The 10,149-nt window shown below is 38.1% G+C and overlaps 1 long non-coding RNA gene across 1 annotated transcript; it reads left to right on the forward strand.

Annotated features, from left to right (window-relative positions):
* Positions 1-1,623: 1,623 nt before the first annotated feature.
* LOC109023637 (uncharacterized) lies at positions 1,624-8,988 on the forward strand. The gene is made up of 4 exons (XR_002003071.3): positions 1,624-1,804; positions 6,904-7,125; positions 7,853-7,962; positions 8,757-8,988. It is a non-coding gene; the product is annotated as an uncharacterized lncRNA (long non-coding RNA).
* Positions 8,989-10,149: the final 1,161 nt, after the last annotated feature.

A 10,149-nucleotide genomic window follows, 5' to 3' on the forward strand; every position in this document is an offset into this window, starting at 1 on the left:
AATAATAATTGGTCTAATCACATACAAAGTAATCCAGGAAGGATGTCATAAAAAAAAAAGACCTAGAAATGAAGGGAGAGCAACACTCCTCATTTCATTTGGTTTTGGTTTTGTTTTTCCAAAAATGTTTTATGTTTATCTACATGACCTGCCCCAAATCTCTGGAGAAAGCTTATGTTATGCAAATTGGTGCGAGAGGTAAATTACAAAACAGAAGTGAGCCTTAAGAACAATTGAGGTCCATCATATTGCTGGGGCCCATTAAAATTCTTCTTCCTCTCTGAGGCCTTGCTCTGCGAGGAAGTCAACAGTTGAACCTATTCCTAACTTGACTTTCGTTCTTAGTACCTGGGACACCTGGCTTGGTGTGAGTCTTTGTTTTTGTTTCTTTTAATATGACTGTGTGGTTCTCTGGCACCAGGCAGGCTCTTCTCCTCAGCTGGTGACTTTACTTTCTGCCATCTGTGAGCTCACCACCTGCAACTAGAATCTATAAAACTCAGTGGGATAAAGTTCTGGTTTTTGTAATTGTTGCTGAAGCATATTTTTTCCCTCTTTAAAAAAATTCACTTTGTAATTTTAAAAAAGTCTTTAGCCATATGCAAGGTAAATAGCATCTATGGAAACAACTTCAAAACCTCCAAGTCGCCATAATGCTGTCTTAGGGAAATGTTAGGTTGACTCTTGATGGACATTGAGTCTAGATCTTTTTCCTATCTTTTCCTATCTGAATCCTATTTTCTGTTGCTATCCTAGGAGCACACTGGAATCTACAATCTCAAGGTATTAGGGAAAAATCTTTCTGACCATACAACCTACCCAAAGGATGAAAATCTAGCTCACTTCCAGCCTTTTTAGTTGTTATTTCCATACCTGCTTTACAAAATTCTACACTTTTTCTCCTGCAATTGGCAACAGTCATGCATGTGTGTATGGAGATGGCATCCTCTTTAGGGAACATATTAAATTGATTATGCACATCTGAATATCCTCTGTGATCACTAAATGGAAACGTCCAAAGAAAAAGGATAAAAGAAAGAGCTCAGAGAAGGGGGCAGAACATTACTGAGGCACCAAGGAAGTCTTCCAAAGAGTTTCATTTCAGTGAAGTATGTCTTGTTTTGATGGTACAAGTCTCTCTATATGTTTTTTAAATTACTGGCAAAAGAGTTTGAGAATTAACTGGTGAAAAGATTTCCAAAGGCTTATCAGTTTGTTGAATTCATCTTCCATCAATGACCTAGGAAAATACACCTGATAGAAGCCTTCCCCATTCCTGGACACTGAAAAATCTGCATATAAATAAAACATCTGTTAATCTCCTGGCTGATTTCCTGCCCCACTGGAGGCATAAAGCTGTGTTGTTATGGAAATGCAGCGAGATGGGGGTCACAATACTCTTTCTGTCTTTATTATCATCTTCTCTGCTATAGAAAGTGTTCCGATGCAAGGCCACTAAATTTAGTCTCATTTTATAGACATTACAGAAACACATTTATTCCACCTGAAGGACTCAAAGGCCATGGTGAATGGGTTCCTATCTAGGAAGAAAGTCAGCCTCATTGAATGGAATCTTGTGAAATTCTAGATGTGATTATCTCCTCCATTCTGATGACAGCAACCACAAGGTTCAGGTTTACAGCAACGCTATCTGTACTTGTGGAAGCAGGAGACAACTGTAAGGAGAAGAAACCTCGTTGGCTCTTTAATTTGCTCTTGGAGGGAAAATATAGAGAACGCAGGAAAACACCCAGATTGAAATTTGGCTGCCCAAGCTGCAAATACTTAGGAAACCAAACAACTGGTATGTTGTAATTGATGAAATAAGGAGAAGGGGGAAACACACTTTTAAAGAGATGGAAGAATACACTGTGTGAGTTAATAAGCAATGCTGCAGAAATCTAAAACATGAGCCATATTTCACCATTTTAATAAAATAATTCCATTGGTTTGAGGCACATTTTTTTCCTTTAAAAAATCCTCATTTTACAATAAATATTTGTTGATCCCTTTTTGCATGTCTAGCCATATAAATTTTCCATGAAGTAGTTAGCTTTTGATGCTGTGGTTTGAAACCTGACTTGCCATGTTGCCTCTATGAGCCCTTTCCTTTCTTTATAATAAGGAACTAATAATAATGCTGAAGTTGAACATTATTATGAGGAGTTCATCCCTAGGATGAGCAAAGTATCTATAGACCTGAGTTAGAATCCTTGCACGTCTGTTATGACCTTGAATGTTATTTTATTTTTTTAAAACTTGCTTCTTGGTCTATAAAATGAAAGTAATGAGGTCTACCTCTTAAAAGTGCTCTGGAGATGAAATTATATAATGCAGTAAAGGTCATATCCTGGTGTGCCACACATAGTTTAGGAAATGTGAGGACTACTGAAAAGGTGACACAAAGCCACTTCTTTCCAGATGCTAACATTTAATTAGACCAGACAAGAAGTGGAAGCAGAAAGGTTGCAGTTCTGTTCACCAAACGCAGCTGAAAACCTGGATAGAATGCATGGAACTAAGTGAGGACTCCAAAAAGTAAACAGTAGCTAGCACATTGGAGAAGGAAAAAGAACTTGAACTATATGTTTTCTAGTGTAACACTTCCTGGATTTTCTTCCTTCTGATTCTCCAGGCCTGACCTCAAACACAACCCAAATTCTCAAACCTCATATAAAGTGTGAACCTAAGATACTTAAGAGAAGCCACTAATTTCTGGTTCAGAGTGAAAATAAGGGCACCTACAAAACAGGGAGAGAGAGGTAAATTCCCAAATTTTTTGTTTATGGTTTTCTCTTCCTGTCCCATTCCAATTCCCAGGCAATCCCCAGTCCCAAAGCTGTAATCCCATAGCCATTGAGAGGCAGCAGGACAGGGGCAAGGCAGAAATGTTGGTGGTTGCCAGCAAATACCTAAAGTTCTGAGGGAGGGTAAGTACCACCTGAACAAGATAGAGGGGCTCACTGTTGCATTCAGCCTTTCTCTGTCTTCCTTCCATTTGACCACAGAGACAGAGCCCTTTGTTGGAACTGTGCAACAGAGCAGGGAGACTAAAATCTCAGCTTTTTAGCTGGAGGACCAAGATGCAAAAATCTGGGGAGCCAGACAGTGTCAGAAAGATTGAAGACAGGAGGCAGCTTGAGAAATGAATCCATAGTCATATGTGAATTTTGGGCTCACTCACAAGCTGTGCATGCATGGATATGACTCTGAACAGCATATCTGAGGCTTTCAGAATTGAACCACAGAGCAAATGTTTCCCAGAGTTATGCACATTGGAAGAAATCTAGGCAGCACTGGAAAAGCTTTGAAACCAAACTGACATGGGAAACACAGCCCATTAAAGATTAGCTATAGCCTGAATGCAACTGAGTTGATTGTCTTGCTTTAAAAAAAAATCCATAATATTAAAACAAGAGCAAAAGTTATAACACAATACTCAAAATTCTTAGGCTATAATCCAAAATTATTTCCCATAGGAAAAAATATCTCAACAACTTGTAAAGGAAAAGAAAATCAACAGACAGCATACCAGATAACAAAGATGTTGAAATTATCAGACAAAGACTTTAAAGCAGTTGTTATAATCATACTCAGGAAGTAAGGGCAAATGCTCTTGAAACAAGGGAAATATAGAAAGTCTCAGTAGAAAAATAAAAGCTATAAAAATAATGGAGAGGAATATTATTAATAAAAACAATAATAACCCAAACAAAAATTTCACTTGATGCGTACAAAGTAATATCCAGAGGAAAGAGTCAGTAAACTTGAAGATAGATCAGTACAGAGTATCTAACCTGAAAAATGGAGAAGAAAAATGAAGAAAAAACCAGAATAGAGCCTAAGGAAACTGTGAGAAAAGACCCCAAAATTTAACTTCTGCATTGCTGGAGTATCAGATGGAGAGGAGAAGGAGTGTGGTACAGAAAAAATGTTTGAATAAATAATATCTAAAAATTTTCTAATTTGGCAAATGATATAAATTTGCATATTCAAAAAACCCCAGTCCAGTGAACTCAAAACAGAAAAAAACAAAGAAATGCATGCAAAGACACATTATAATCAAACTGATGAGAACAAAAGACAATAGAAAAAAATATTGAAAGCTGCCAAAAATAAATAAATAAATAAAATAAAGATGAATGTTACCTATAGGATAACAACAATTCAAATTACTGCTGACTTGTCATAATGAACCATGGAGGCTTTAAAGTAGTGGAACATTTTTTAAATGCTGAAAGCAAAACAGATTCTGCCAACAACAACAACATACCCTGCCAACTCAAAGTTCTGTATACAGCAACTATCTTTCAGGAATGAAGTTGAAATGAAAATATTCTCAGATAAAAGAAAACAAATAGAATCTATGACCAGCATTAGGAGTGAAAGAAGACTAACAGAAATGGTAAACATCTGGGTAAATTTAACAGTTTATTTTTCTCATCTTAAGTTCTTTAAAATACATATGGTGTAAAGGTATCTATATCTTCTTGGGTATGTTTTGCTTGTTTGTGGCTTTAGAGGAATCAGTTCATTTTATTTAAGATATTAAATTTACATGCATAAATATCCATTTAATGTTTGTGGGGCCTATCGTGACATCTTCTTTCTCATTCTTCTTACTGGTAATTTGTGTCTTCTTGGGTTTTCATTTGCTAGTCTTGTTAGATGTTTTTCAACAAATAGTGATGAAATACTTGCATATTTCTATGTCCCCAAAAGTGAGCCTCAGTCCATACCTCATGCCTTATACAAAAATTAAGTCATATCTAAATGCAAAACTATAAAACTTCTAGAAAAATAGAGGAAATGTGTATAATATTATGTTAGGTAAAAATATTCTTAATGATTCCAAGTACATGATTCTTAGAAGAAAATACTGATAAATTGGACCTCTTCAAAAATCTTTTAAAAGATTACTTTCCAAAAGACACTGTTAAGAGAATAAAAACTCAAGCTACAGATTGAGAGAAAATATTTGCAAGTAATATATTCAACAAAGGACTTATATCCAGAATATATAAAGAATTCTTAAAACTCAACATTAAGAAAAATAACTCAATTAAAAATATAAATGGGCAAGAAATTTGAAAAAAAAAGCCTCACGGAAGAAGACATTGAGGACAAAAAAGCACATGAAAAGATATACATCATCAAGCTTACATCATGAAGTAAGCTGACTATCAAGTGCTACCTGCAATACAGAGCAATTGGAATTCTTGCACATTGTTGGTGGGAATGCAGAATGGTACAGGTTCAGTCACTCTGTAAATAGACAATTTCCTATAAAGTTTGACATACGCTTACCTTGAACATTCCACTTTGTCCAGGCGCACTGGCTCACACCGCTAATCCCAGCACTTTGGGAGGCCGAGGCAAGTGGATCTTGAGTCCAGGAGTTTGAGACAAGCCTGGCCAACATGGTGAAACCCTATCTCTACTAAAAACGCAAAAATTAGCCAGGCGTCATGGCGTGTGCCCCTAATTCCAGCTGCTCAGGAGGCTGAGGTAGGAGAATCGCTTGAACCTGGGAGGAGGAGTTTGCAGTGAGCCGAGATCGCACCACTGCACTCCAGCCTAGGGGACAGAGCAAGACTCCGTCTCAAAAATAAATAAATAAATACACAAACATTCCACTCAAGAGAAATGAAAACATATGTATGCAAAAGACTTGCCCACAAATATTTATGGCAGGCTTATTTATAATAGCTAAAAACTAGATATATCCCAAATGTCCATTCGCAGGTGAATAGATACATTATGGTACATTCATACAATGAATTACTCCTTGCAATAAAAAGGAATAAACTACTGATATGCAACACAACATGAATGAATCTCAAAGGCAGTTTGCTGAATGAAAAAAGGCCAGTCTCAAAGATGACATGTTGTGTGATTCCGTTCATATGACATTCTATGAAAGAAAAATTATAGGGACAGAGAATCCCAGTGGTTTCCAGGGATTTGGGGTGAGAGGGGCTTTGGCTACAAAGCCGCAGTACAAGAGAATTTGGGGGCTCGTTAGTACTGTTCTGTGTCATGATTGTAGTGGGAGTTACATGAATCTGCACATATGTTAAAACTCCTAGAGCCATACACCAAAAAGAATTAATTTTGTTATTTGTATATGTTTAAAAATGTAAACAATTGTTTAAAGTAGAGGTTAATATCATTTAGGTTGGGGGACTAGTGATTGGCTTTATGTCAGAGATGACATTTGCCTAGAAATTAAACAAGGATGCCCAGGATTGGAGTGTTTGAGGAGAACAAAGAGTTTCTGGTTGACTGACTAACACAAAAGGTGTTAAGACAAGGCATAATATATTTGGATAAGGGGAAATAAAATTGCTTCCATTATCATAGGAAATAGTAGCAAGGAAAAAAAAAGTAGTGAATCATAATTTTGAAGTAAGTTAGAAGCCAGATTAAAGCACAGAACAGAAGGTACCACAGTAGGTCCTGGTTCCCAAGAATGTTTCCCCCATAGCCCCCCAAATGGATAAAAATACATGACCTTCTCCAGTTTACATCACCATATTGGATTGAATGCGCCGCCCCCCTCCCCGCTCAAATCACTAAAATAATTATAATTTCCACAAACGTAAAATGTAACTCAGTAAGGGAGACTCACTGCAGGCTGTCACGTGGTTTAAAGGCTCTTGTGCTGTTCATAATGCCCCCCACACAATTTTAGTCTCATTCAGAAAAGCATCTTGGAATTTCAGTGACAGTGATGCTATAAGGATAACCTTCAGTCTATCATAGGTTATTAAAAATTAATAATTTACCAAAAATTGCAAACTTTAGCACTTTAGTTAATTTGACTATTTTTTCTTAATAAATTACTTGCAACACTATATTAGGTTATTGAAACCTTAGAATAAATTTTTACTGTCATTTCAGTAGGCCCTGAAGAAACGTGGCATCATCTCCTGTGTTACTGTGGAGCTTATTTCATCACTCAACTCTGTTGGTATTAAGTGGTGAATAAAGTAGACAAGATACTAATCCTTATGGAGCTCTGTGTCTAGTGAACATGAAAAAGATATATGAATGAAACATGGTTAAGGAAAGACACGGTTAGAGGAGAACTGAAGGAAAGATAGAAACCCATGCGGCCAGGAGGTAATTGTATGTGGATGGAAAAATTGGTCAAGACTCTTTTTGGTTGCAAATTATAGAAACAGAACTCAAATTGGCTTATGCATGAGAGGGCTATCATTGGGTCATGCGACTGAAAATCCAGGGCTGCTAAGCAGGGCTAAGTATGTCTTATCAGCAATCCAGCTCCACCTGTGCACTTTGCTTTCTCCCAGTGATTATTCTCAGACTGCCTTATTCCACACAGTGTCAGGATGGCCACTAGCAGTCTTATACTTACCCCATAATCCCAGAAGAAAGAGAGCTTACCTTTTTCACCTTTTCCAGAAATCACAGGGCACATCTTTATTGTCTCAGATTGGCCCATAAATCATGTAACCATTTCTGGATCAATTTCAGAAACACACAAATGATGATGGGTTGAGTGGCCAAAGCCAGGCCATATATTCAACAATGGAGCCAGAATCTAGGGTCATTCAAATTTGAACTGATAGTTGGAAGTGGGAGATTGTTCAACCTAAATGTAGCTACTGTACTTGGATGGAGAGGGAATAGCTGATGGCAGGAAAAGCAATGAAAATAGAGTTTTCCTGAATGTGATTAATATGGGAAGTAAGCTCAGCCCACTCTAGATCCATTAATAAGATTCCAGAAAAACTCTAAAATGGGAGAGCTCTAATTCAAAAGTCTGCCCTCCACAGGTACTCATGTTATGAAATCTGTTCCTTCTTCTGACACTTATTTCACTTAGGAGTTGGGATCTTTTCTGTTGTGTCTCAGAACTTCAGGGTTAAGACCCTTCCTGGGTGATGGATAAAGGAAGTCATTGTCCAGATGAAAGACTCATGAACTTGGAGACAGGTGATTGCACATGAATCCTAAATATCCCTACTTTCCTGGCTCTCAGCCCCTCATCATGACAATGCAATTGGTGTGGGAATCAAATGAGCCCTGTGTTTCATGTCAGATTCTAGAGGAAGACATTATTATTGTTGGCTTCTCATAAGTTAGTCTTGCATTATCAGCTTTACTGCATACTCCTTAAGGAAGGAGAATGATTTCTCACCCTGTTTGGTATCCCAAAAGGCCTATCACAAGCCTTTGTAGGTTCTTTGTATTCACACAGTAAGTTCTTCCTAATTGCTTATGAAGTGAGTAAATCAGTGGGTTAGTGAAAGAAAAAGGGAATAACTTTGGGCTTAGATGCCAATACAAATTTCTCAAATGATTTATTTTATCATGATCACATTTTTAACATCAATGAGCAAAGATAAAAGCCTAATTCTCTGATCTCTGGAAATATTATGTGTAGTTCTGGGCATACCTTTAAAAGACATAAAGAAGCTAGGGGAAGTGAGGGGGAGGACATCGAAAATGATCAAGGAGGTGGGGACAGAGATGCCATTCAAGGATAGATCAAAATGAGCCACTTTGTTCTGGAAATATAAAGGCTAAGAAAGAAATGATCAAAGTCTCTGAGCTCCTGGAGGGGATAGATGGGTTGGAGATTTCCTTTGCCTCTCCCTCCACCCAGTGTCCCTTAATGCTCACATCACAGGCAGAATTTGGGGATTAACTCAATGGGGTCTTTCTCATGACTTTCTCATGCAAATTGAGAGCCATTTTTGAATGAGCCATTTTCAAATTCACCTTAGGAATGAAGCCATTGAAGCAACTTGGACGTCGGGAATTCACTGAAGACCAGACTAAAGAGGGGCTTGTTCTAATAGAAATTCATCTAAAAAGTTGGAGATTCTGTAGAAGATCTGATGAAGAGGGCCAATCACTGAGGAAAAATGGATAGCATCCTAAAACAGTGGGTAGTAAGGGAACCGGTATGTCTGATGTTTTAAAGGAAAGAGCAATTAAAGAAATCCTTACAGATTCCTCCTGGCTGAATTGTAGGCTCAATTTCTTTAGAGTATCTTCTGCTCCCATCAAGCTTGCTGACACCTGTCTCTCTGAATCATACTATTGTACTAAGAACAGAGATTCAGCATCAGATTAGAGTTTAAATACTGGTTTCTGCAATAGTTAGGAGTCATTGTGCCACAAGTGATAGATAATCTAATTCAAATTGGCTTAAGCATAAAAAGAATTTTTGATTCAAGTTCATGCAATTGTAAAGATGAAACAGGACTCTAACAAATATCATCAAATCAAAATATCTCTTTATTCTTTCTCTCTCTGTGACTGTCTGTCTCTAACTTCCACCCTAAGATAAACTCTGATTCCTTCTTTGTTTAGCCCACAGAAGCTCACGGATTACTCCTGTGTTGCCTAACAACTCCAAGGAAATTAGAACTCCTTTCCAGGAACTCTCATGCAAGTCCTGGGATTGAGTATCATGAGATCAACTAGGTCACATGTCCCTCACTGTGGTTAGCAGGAAGAAAAAACCCAGCTGGCCAAACTGGAGCCACAAGCTCATTCTTGAAGCTGAGGGAGTGTGGCCACCCCCATTTGAATCATGTGGACTGATGGGGAGATCCCCAAAGAAAACTTAAAGAACTATTAGCAGAAGAAGAGAAAAACGAAAGTAGGTCAGCTAAAATAGCAAAGGTACATTTCAGTTGATGAACACGCCCAGCATCTCTGAAAAGCATTTTGCCAAGTACCTGTACAACTCCTATGCATCTCTGTAAGCCTCGCTCAAGAGGCCCTCCCCCAAAAAGCACCCCTATCATCACCCTTCAGCTTTCTCCTCGCTCTGAATTCCAATGGCACACAATTTGGCAGCCTGTCTTCTCTCTCCCAGAGAGGTCTTCAGAGATAAGGACCATATATCACCCTCCTCTTATACTGTCTGTCCAAAGCAATGTCAGCTGGAACAAATCAGAACACATAATGTGCACCTGGAAAACAAGCCTCTTTCTAAACAGGGAGGTGAATTTCAACTCAAACTGAGGACAGGCTTTCCAATATGCAGAGCTTCCCAGCAAATGTGAGACAAGGACTGGACCTCCCTGATTAGGGAGGCACCAGAGGAGACTCATGCTCCATCAGGAGAGTACCTGAGCCAGATGAATTTAAAGTTTTGTCTTAAAC

Source organism: Gorilla gorilla, chromosome 18 (assembly GCF_029281585.2).
Source record: "Gorilla gorilla gorilla isolate KB3781 chromosome 18, NHGRI_mGorGor1-v2.1_pri, whole genome shotgun sequence".
Taxonomy (NCBI): Eukaryota; Metazoa; Chordata; class Mammalia; order Primates; family Hominidae; genus Gorilla; species Gorilla gorilla.